Genomic DNA, 11,578 nt, shown 5'->3' with positions numbered 1-11,578 from the left:
CACAATGCTATGAGATTGGAAATCAATTACAGGAAAAAACTGTAAAAATACCACATGGAGGCTGAACAGTGAGCTACTGAATAACGAAGAGATCACTGAAGAAATCAAAGAAGAAATAAAAAAATACACAGAAAAAAATGACAATGAAAACACGATGACCCAAAACCTGTGATATGCAGCAAAAGCAATTCTAAGAGAGAAGTTTATAGCAATACAATCTCACCTCAAGAAACAAGAAAAATCTCAAATAAACAATCTAACCCTACATTTAAAACAACTAGAGAAAGAAGAACAAAGAAACCCCAAGTAAGTAGAAGGAAAGAAATCATAAAGAGCAGAGCAGAAATAAATGAAATAGAAGTGAAGAAAACAATAGCAAGGATTAATAAAACTAAAAGCTGGTTCTTTGAGAAGACAAACAAAATTGATAAACCATTAGCCAGACCCATCAAAAAAAAAGGCAGAAGACTCAAATCAATAGAATTAGAAATGAAAAAGGAGAAATCACAATTGACACTGCAGAAATACAAAGGATTATGAGACTACTACAAACAACTATATGCCAATAAAATGGACGAATACTTGGAAAGGTACAATTTTCCAAGCCTGAACCAGGAAGAATTAGAAAATATAAACAGACCTATCAAAAGTAATGAAATTGAAACCGTAATTAAAAATTTTCCAACAAACAAAAGTCCAGGACCAGATGGCTTCACAGGTGAATTCTATCAAACATTTAGAGAAGAGCTAACACTGATCCTTCTCAAACTCTTCCAAAAAATTGCAGAGGGAGAAACACTCCCATATTCACTCTACGAAGGCACCATCAGATACCAAAACCAGAAAAAGATATCAGAAAAAAAGAAAATTATAGACCAATGTCACTGATGAACATACATGCAAAAGTCCTGAACAAAATACTAGCAAACAGAATCCAACAGCACATTAAAAGTATCATATACCATGATCAGGTGGGATTTATCCCAGGGATGCAAGGATTCTTCAATATACGCAAATCAATCAATGTGATAAACCATATTAACAAATTAAGGAATAAAAACCATATGATCATCTCAATAGATGCAGAAAAAGCTTTTGACAAAATTCTACACCCATTTATGATAAAAACTCTTCAGAAAATGGGCATAGAGGGAACCTAACTCAACATAATAAAGGCCATATATGACAAACCCACAGCAAGCATCATACTCAACGGTGAAAAACTGAAAGCATTTCCACTAAGATCAAGAACAAAACAAGGATGTCCACTCTCACCACTCTTATTCAACATAGTTTTGGAAGTCTTAGCTACAGCAATCAGAGAAGAAAAAGAAATAAAAGGAATACAAATTGGAAAAGAAGAAGTAAAACTGTCACTGTTTGCCGATGACGATACTATACATAGAAAACCCTAAAGATGCCACCAGAAAACTACTAGAACTAATCAATGAATTTGGTAAGGTTTCAGGATACAAAATTAATGCACAGAAATCTCTGACATTCCTATACACCATCCACAAAATATCAGAAAGGGAAATTAAGGAAACATTCCCATTTTCCATTGCAACAAAAAGAAAATACATAGGAATAAACCTGCCTAAGGAGGCAAAAGACTTGTACTCAGAATACTGTAAAACACTGAGGAAAGAAATCAAAGATGATGTAAACAGATGGGGAAATATACCGTGTTCTTGGATTGGAAGAATCAATATTGTGAAAATGACTGTACTACCCAAAGCAATCCACAGATTCAGTGCAATCCCTATCAGGCTACCAATGGCATTCTTCGCAGAATTAGAACAAAAAATTTTACAATTCATATGGAAACACAAAAGACCCCGTATAGCCAAAGCAATCTTGAGAAAGAAAAACGGTGCTGGAGGAATCAGGCTCCCCGACTTCAAACTATACCACAAAGCTACAGTAATCAAGACAATATGCTACTGGCACAAAAGCAGAATTATAGATCAGTGGTACAAGATAGAATGTCCAGAGATAAACGTACTCACATATGGGCACCTAATTTATAAGACAGCCTCTTCAATAAGTGGTGCTGGGAAAACTGGACAGCTACATGTAAAAGAATGAAATTAGCACATTACCAAACACCATACACAAAAATTAACTCCAAATGGATTAAAGACTTCAATGTAAGACCAGACACTGTAAAACTCTTAGAGGAAAACGTAGGAAAAACACTCTTTGACATAAACCACTGCAGGATCTTTTTTGACCCACCTCCTAGAGTAACGGAAATAAAAACAAAAGTAAACAAATGGGAGTTAATTAAACGTAAAAGCTTTTGCACAGCAAAGGAAACCATAAACAAGACAAAAAGATTACCGTCAGAATGAGAGAAAATATTTGCAAATGAAACAACAGATAAAGGATTAATCTCTAAAATATACAAATAGCTCATGGAACTCAATATCAAGGAAACAAAGAATCCAGTTAAAAAATGGGCGGAAGACCTAAACAGACATTTCTCTAAGGAAATACAGATATGGCCAAGAAGCACATGAAAAGATGCTCAACATCACGAATTATTAGAGAAATTCAAATCAAAACTACAGTGAGGTATCACCTCACGCCGGTCAGGATGGCCATTATCAAAAAAATCTAGAAACAGTAAATGCTGGAAAGGGTGTGGTGAAAAGGGAACCCTCCTATGCTGTTGGTGGGAATGTAAATTGATACAACCACTATGGAAAACAGTATGGAGGTTCCTTAAAAAACTAAAAGTAAAACTACCATATGACCCAGCAATCCCACTACTGGGCATGTACCCTGAGAAAACCATAAAAAGAGACATGTACCACAATGTACATTGCGACACTATTTACAATAGTCAGGATATGGACAACCTAAGTGTCCATCGACAGATGAATGGAGAAAGAAGATGTGGCACATATATACCATGGAATATCACTCAGCCATAAAAAGAAACAAAATTGAGTTATTTGTAGTGAGATGATGGACCTAGAGTCTGTCATACAGAGTGAAGTAAGTCAGAAAGAGGAAAAATATATACTGTATGCTAATGCATGTATATGGAATCTAAAAAAAAATATATATGGTACTGATTAACCTAGTTGCAGGGCAGTAGGTAGACATAGAGAATGGACTTGAGGACATGGCGTGGAAGGGCAATGCTGGGGCGACGTGAGAGTAGCATCAACATATATACACTACTGAATGTAAAATAGTTGGCTGGTGAGAAGCAGCAGCACAGCACAGGGAGATTGGCTTGGTGCTTTGTGATGACCTAGAGGGGTGGGATAGGGAGGATGAGAGGGAGGGGATATGGGGACGTGTATACATATGGCTGATTTGCTTTGTTCTGCAAGAGAAACTAACACAGTATTTTGAAGCAATTACACTCTAATAAAGATCTATAAAAAAAAAAGTAATGCAGATATTTAGGAAACCAAAAGAATCATAAGAAACCACTCCTTTTGACTTCTTAAATATTTACAGTTTTTCACCCCAGTGTAAGTATTTGAAAACCTGGATAAATTTGATAATATTAAGGAAAATAAAATTTAGCAAAATTGACTCCAGAGGAAAGAGCAAATGTAAAGTTACAAATTACCATAGAATAAATAGAGTTATCAAAGAGCCACTGCCCATATAGCAGAAGGCTCAGAGATTTCACAGAGGGATTGTATATTAATATTTAAAGAGATTTATCCAATGCTGTTTAGAGTAGAAAAACGTTTTAATGTAGAAAAAAGTAGGAAAGATTCTATATTGTTTTATAAATTGAGAAGTATTTGGATACCAAAACCCAAGATCGATTACATGGGCAAGTGCTACACACACACGCACAGAGCTGGTTATTATTTTTTAATCATGAATAAGTATTGGATTTTGGCAATTGGTTTTTTTGCATCTATTAAAATGATCATATGTTTTTCCTTTTTAGTTGTTCATATGGGGAGTTACATGGATTATCATTTAAATTTTAAACCAGCATTGCAAACTTAGGGATAAAATCCTGGGGTTATGATGTATTTTCCTTTTTATATATTATTGGATTGGATTTGCTATCATTTTGTTTAGAAATTTTGCATCTGTTCATGAGAGATATTGGTCTGTAGCGTCATTTTTATTTTTTATTGAAGTATAATTGGCTAACAAAATTATATTAGTATCAGATGTACAGTACAGTGGTTCAGTATTTTTATACATTGCCAAATAATCACCACCATGAGTATAGTTATCATCTTTCACCATACAAAGTTACTCCAATATCATTGATTATATTTCCTATGCTGTATATTACATCTCCATGACTTCTGTATTTTATAACTGAAAGTTTTGTACCTCTTAATTCCCTTCCCCTATTTTGTCCATCTCCCCACCCACCTCCCCTCTGGCAACCAATAGTTTATTCTCCTTATCTGTGAGTCCATTTCTGTTTCGCTGTGCTGTTCTTTTGTGTTGTTTTTTAAATTCTACATATAAGTAAAATTATACGGTATTTGTCTTTCTCTGTCCGACTTATTTCACTTAGCATGATGCCCTCTAGTTCTATCCATGTTCTTGCAAATAGCAAGATTTCATTCTTTTTTATAGCTGAATAATATATCACTATATATATATCTCACAACTCCTGTTTCCATTTTCTGTTGTTGGGCACCTAGGTTCCTTCCATATGTTGGCTATTGTAAATAATGCTGCAGTGAACATAGGGGGTGCATATATGTTTTCAAATCAGTGCTTTCTTTTTCTTTGGATAAATACCCCAGAGTAGAATTGCTGGATCATATGGTAGTTCTATTTTTAATTTTTAAAGGAACCTCCTTATTGTTTTTCATAATACCAATTTACATTCCTACCAACCGTGCATGAGGGTTCCCTTTTCTCCACATCCTTGTCAGTGTTTATTTGTTGTCTTTTTGATGATAACCATTCTGACAGGTGTGAGGTGAGATCTCATTGTGATTTTGATTTGCATTTCCCTGATGATTAGTGATGTCGAGCATCTTCATCTTCCTGTTGGTCATCTGTATATCTTCTTTGGAAAAATGTCTATTCAGGTGCTCTGCCCAGTTTTTTTTTTTTTTTTTTTTTTTTTGTGGTATGCGGGCCTCTCACTGCTGTGGCCTCTCCCGTTGCAGAGCACAGGCTCCGGATGCGCAGGCTCAGCGGCCATGGTTCACGGGCCCAGCCACTCCACGGCATGTGGGATCCTCCCGGACCGGGGCATGAACCCGCGTCCCCTGCATCGGCAGGTGGACTCTCAACCACTGCACCACCAGGGAAGCCCTCTGCCCAGTTTTTTGATGCTGAATTGTATGAGTTCTTAAGTATTTTTGGATATTACCCTCTTATCGGACATATCATTTACAAATATATTCTCCCATTCAGGAGGTTGACTTTTCATTTTGTTGATGATTTCCTTCCCTGTGCAAAAGCTTTTTTAATTTGGTGTAGTCCTATTTATTTATTTTTACTTTTGTTGTCCTTGCCTGAGCAGACAGCTCCAAAAAAATATTGCTCAGACCAACGCCAACTAGTTTACTGCCTGTTTTCTTCTAGGAGTTTTACGATTTCAGGTCTTGGCTTCCTTTCGTTTAATGTCTTTTTCTGGATTTGATATCAAGGTATTGCTGGGCTCATAGAATGAATTAGGAAATACTCTTTCCTTGTCAATTTTCTGAAAGAGTTTGTACAGAGTTGATATTTCTCCCTTAAATATTTGGTAGAATTCATAAGAGAAGCCATCTGGGCCTGGAGTTTTCTTTGAGGAAATGTTTTAACTGCAAATTCAATTTCAGGTATAGGTCTATTTGTTATCTATTTCTTCTTGGATGAGCTTTGATAGTTCATGTCTTTAAAGAGATTTGTCCATCTTGTCTAAGTTGTTGAGTTTGTTGGCATAAAATTGTTCATAATATTCCCTTACTATCCTTTTAATATCTGGTAATTTTTAGTGATTACACTTTTCTCTTATTCCTGATATTCTTAATTTGCATTTTCTCTCTTTTTTCCTGATCACTCTGGCTAGAGGTTTATCAATTATATTGATCTTCTCAAAGAACCATTGTATTCGTTGATGCATTACCAATGAGCACAAATTTAGTGGTCTAAAGTAATACAAATTTAGTATCTTGTAGTTTCTTTGGGTCAGGAGTCTGGCCAGAGTGTAGTTGAGTCATCTGCTCAGGGCCTCACGAGGCTGAAATCAAGGACTCCAGTCTCTTCTGAGGCTTGGGATCCTCCTCCAAGCTCACTAGTTGACAGCAGAATTCATTTCCTTGTGACTGTATGGCTGAGGTCCTCATTTTCTCGCTTGTTGTTAGCCAGAAACTGCTCTCAGCTCCTAGAGGCCTTCCTCAGAATCTTGCCATATGGCCTCTTCCTTTCCCAACATGCTATCTTACTTCTTGAACCAGCATGGGAGCACCTACTACTGCTTCTTATCCCTTAAGTATTACCTTAAGGGATTATTGCTTTCCTTTTGATTAATTCAAAGTTGACTGATTAAGGACCTTAATTATACTTGCAAAATCTCTCTTGCTATATAGTATAACATAATCACAGGAGAGATAGTCTATCATAGTCGCATGTCTTTCCTACACTCAAGGAGAGAGGATTATGGCAAGATTCTGAGGAGGGATAGACTAGGGGACTGAATGTTGGTGGGCCATTTTAGGAGTCTCCCTACCACAACCAAATTTTGTTTTCATTGATTTTCTCTATGTTTTTTTCCTCTTATCTATTTCATGTTTCTCTAGTTTTTCCTTTCATATTGTTTCTTTTATTTAGCTTACTTTTACTTAAGCTTTTACTTTGCTCTTCACAAATTAGAAAAGTAGGTCGTCAATTTGAGACCTTTCTTTTCTCACATAGGCATTTAATGCTCTAAGGTTACCCCCATGTACTTCTTTAGTGGTATCCCACAAATATGTGTTGTACTTTCACTTTCTTATAGTTCAAAATATGCTTCATAATTCTTCCTTTGATTCCTTCAAAATACATAACCCATGTGTTATTTACAACTATGTTGCTTAATTTCCAAGTACTTGAGGATTTTCCGTAAATCTATTACTGATTTAGAATTTAATTCTATTTTGGTTCTAGAATATACTTTATATGATTTAAATTCTTTTAAGTGTATTGAATTGAATCCTTTTTATAGACCAGGATAGGATTAATATTGGCAAATATTGTGTGTGTAGTTGGAAAGAATGTGCATCTATTGTTGTTGGGTGTACTGTTTATAAATGCCAATCAGGTTAAGGTGATCAATAGTGTTGTTGAAATCTTCTGGATCCTCACTGATTTTCTGTCTAGTTGTTCTATCTGTTATTGAGAAAGAGATATTGTAATCTCTTGCTATGATTGTGGATCTATTTATCCTTGCAGTTCTATCAGTTTTTGCTTTGTGTATTTTGAAGGGAGAGGGATCTCTCCCCTTATTTTCTTTCTTTCTTTAAAAATTAATTAAATTAATTAATTTATTTTTGGCTGCATTGGGTCTTTGTTGCTGTGTGCGGGCTTTCTTTAGTTGCGGCGAGTGGGGGCTACTCTTCATTGTGGTGCCTGGGCTTCTCACTGCGGTGGCCTCTCTTGTTGCAAGAGCACAGGCTCTAGGTGCATGGGCTTCAGTAGTTGTGGCATGTGGGCTCAGTAGTTGTGGCTTGAGGGCTCTAGAGCGCAGGCTCAGTAGTTGTGGCTCACGGGCTTAGTTGCTCTGCGGCATGTGGGATCTTCCTGGACCAGGGTTCAAACCCGTGTCCCCTGCATTGGCAGGCAGATTCTTAACCACTGTGCCACCAGGGAGGCCCGCTTTGTGTATTTTGAACCTCTATTATTTTTACCCGAGAAGAACTGTTTGGAACAACATTTTCCTTTGAAATATATTTTCTAGTTTCAGTGCCCAATTTTTTCCTGATCTTTTTATTTTCTACAGAAAAGAGCAGACTGTGTAAAAAAGAGAGTTTGTAATGCAGATGGAGAATGATCTCTTTTTGTTCTTTGTATACATAAAACAAATGCATAACAACATGTTGAGCCAGTAAAGGAGATTAAAGCATGACCTTATATGGGAGAGTGTGGTGTCACAAAATTCAAGAACAAGGCGTATTTCAAGGAGGGAATTGTCAAATGTTTTATGCTACAGAAAGCTCATGAATAGGACTGTAAATATCCTTTGGATTTAGTGTTAGGCAGATCACTGCTGACCTGTGTGAAAGCTAACTTGGTAAAGTAATGAGGGTGGGTGGAACCCAGGGTGGATTCTCCCGAGGAGTGGATGAAGGGGAGAAATGTTGACAGCTTAGATACATGGTTTCTGGGAGGAGTCAGATATTTTATGCAAAGTACCTGGTAAAATGACTAGAATATAATAGGTCCTTAATAAACGCTGGCTAATATTACTATCATCATTACCATCATTATTTTAGTTAGGAGCTTTCAGCCATCATATAGTGTTTAATTGGAAGAAAGATAGGAAGTGTAATAAAACAATAATAATAATAATAAAAATTCAGGGTTTCCCTCATGGCACAGTGGTTAAGAATCCACCTGCCAATGCAGGGGACACGGGTTCGAGCCCTGGTCTGGGAGGATCCCACATGCCGTGGAGCAACTAAGCCCGTGCACGCTACTGAGCCTGCGCTCTAGAGCCCGTGAGCCACAACTGCTGAAGCCTGCGTGCCTGGAGCCCGTGCTCTGCAACAAGAGAAGCCACAGCAATGAGAAGCCCGTGCACCGTAATGAAGAGTAGCCCCGGCTCACTGCAACTAGAGAAAGCCTGCGTGCAGCAACGAAGACCCAATGCAGCCATAAATAAACAAATAAATTTATTAAAAAAAAAAATATTCATAGCTGACCTTTATTAAGCACTTATATTGCCGGAGTTATTCTACATTTTTAATATGTATTAACTCTTAAACTCCACAAATATGATGTAAGTAGTGAAACAGAGTGGGGCCCTGTGGGGCTCCCAGGCACTGAAACCGAGTGGAGCCTGGGCACAGAGGCCTCCTATTGTCCCCCATTTCTTATAGGCAAGACTCCAGCCTCCATGACCTTCCCTGAGTTCCAAAGGGCGGATTTGAACAGTTGCTAATCAAGGCCAGGAGCAGCCAAGAAACCACCTGAGATTAAAGGGGCCAGAGAAGCTCAACAAGATTAAGACCACCTGAGAGATGAAGGGAGTGGAAGCCCTGCTCACACCCTAATCTTGTCAGAGACACCACCTTTGAACCACTGCTACAAAACCCTTCATCACATCCTTTGGGGTTTCTGTTTTTGTGCCAGTACCATATTATCTTGATTACTGTAGCTTTGTAGTATAGTGTGATGTCAGGGAGTCTGACTCCTCCAGCTCCATTTTTTTCCCTCAAGATTGCTTTGGCTATTTGGGGCCTTTTGTGTCTCCATACAAATTTTAAGATGTTTTGTTCTAGTTCTGTAAAAAATGCCACTGGTAATTTGATAGGGATTGCATTGAATCTGTGGGTTGCTTTGGGTAATGCAGTCATTTTTACAATATTGATTCTTCCAATCCAAGAACATGGTATATCTCTCCCTCTGTTTGTGTCATCTTTGATTTCTTTCATCAGTGTCTTATAGTTTTCTGAGTACAGATCTTTCACCTCCTTTTTATTCCTAGGATAGAAAGCCCAGAGATAAACCCATGCACCTATTGTCAACTAATCTATGACAAAGGAGGCAAGATATACAATGGAGAAAAGACAGCCTCTTCAATAAGTGGTACTGGGAAAACTGGACAGCTACATGTAAAAGAATGAATTTAGAACACTCCCTAACACCATACACAAAAATAAACTCTAAATGGATTAAAAACGTACATGTAAGACCAGACACTACAAAATTCTTAGAGGAAACATAGGAACAACACTCTTTGACATAAATCACAGCAAGATCTTTTTTGAATCACCTCTTAGAGTAATGGAAATAAAAACAAAAATATACAAATGGGACCTAATGAAACTTAAAAGCTTTCGCACAGCAAAGGAAACTATAAGCAAGACGAAAAGACAACCCTCAGAATGGAAGAAAATATTTGCAAATGAATCAATGGACAAAGGATTAATCTCCAAAATATATAAACAGCTCATGCAGCTCAATATTAGAAAAACAAACAACACAATCAGAAAATGGGCAGAAGACCTAAATAGACATTTCTCCCAGGAAGACATACAGATGGCCAAGAAGCACATGAAAAACTGCTCGACATCACTAATCATTAGAGAAATGCAAATCAAAACTACAATGAGGTATCACCTCACACCAGTCAGAATGGCCATCATCAGAAAATCTACAAACAGCAAATGCTGGAGAGGGTGTGGAGAAAAAGGAACCCTCTTGCACTGTTGGTGGGAATGTAAATTGATACAGCCACTATGGAGAACAGTATGGAGGTTCCTTAAAATACTAAAAATAGAATTACCATATGACCCAGCAATCCCACTACTGGGCATATACCCAGAGAAAACCATAATTCAAAAAGACACGTGCACTCCAATGTTCATTGCAGCACTATTTACAATAGCCAGGTCATGGAAGCAACCTAAATGCCCATCAACAGATGAATGGATAAAGAAGATGTGGTACATATGTACAGTAGAATATTACTCATCCATAAAAAGGAACGAAATTGGGTTATTTGTAGAGACATGGATGGACCTAGAGACTGTCATACAGAGTGAAGTAAGTCAGAAAGAGAAAAACGGATATTGTATATTAACACATATATGTGGAATCTAGAAAAATGGTACAGATGAACAGTTTGAAAGGCAGAAATAGAGAAGCAGATGTAGAGAACAAACATATGGACACCAAAGGGGGAAAGCAGGGGGGTGGGTGGGATAAACTGGGAGACTGGGATTGACATATATACACTAATATGTATAAAATAGATAACTAATGGAAAACAATCCTCTGGGGTTGAGACACATAGTTTTTCAAGGCAGAATCCCAGTGTGTCCCCCTTTGCCTGGCAAAGCAATAAAGCTATCCTTTTCTCCTTCACCCAAAACTCTGTCTCCAGGATTTGATTCAGCACCAGGGTACAGAGAGGCCGAGCTTTCGGTAACAGTAGTAATGTATAGGTGAGAAAATTGAAACATAGATAAGCCACTTGCCCAAGGTCACACGCACATAGCTAATAAGAGGCTGGGAGTATGATCCTTGAAGTAGTCACATGGTGTAAAGTGTAGTAAAAACATCACCATTTTCAAGTTCTTTAACTTTAACAAAGTATTTAACTCTTTAAGCCCTAGGGTCTTTACTTGTATCTTCATGATATGCATGTTATCCTCTAGTAAGTGGTTAATAAAATGTACCTATTATAATCTCCATCATGTCTTGTAAATATTTGTAGACTTAACATTTCTTAATGTGCAGAGATACATTCTTTCCTGGATAAAAGCATAAGTATAAATTAGTCACAATTAGCATTGCATAAGAAACATGGATTACAGAACATGTTACATGTCAAAATTTTATAGAAGACACAGAAACATCACTCAAGTGGCTATATCTTAGATAAGACCTCTAAATAGACTGAAAGAATATCCTTGGATAGCATGTGAAATTT

The sequence above is a fragment of the Lipotes vexillifer genome, unplaced genomic scaffold, assembly GCF_000442215.2.
Source record: "Lipotes vexillifer unplaced genomic scaffold, Lipotes_vexillifer_v1.1 scaffold837, whole genome shotgun sequence".
In the NCBI taxonomy this organism is placed as follows: Eukaryota; Metazoa; Chordata; class Mammalia; order Artiodactyla; family Lipotidae; genus Lipotes; species Lipotes vexillifer.
This window is presented reverse-complemented; position numbering follows the sequence as displayed.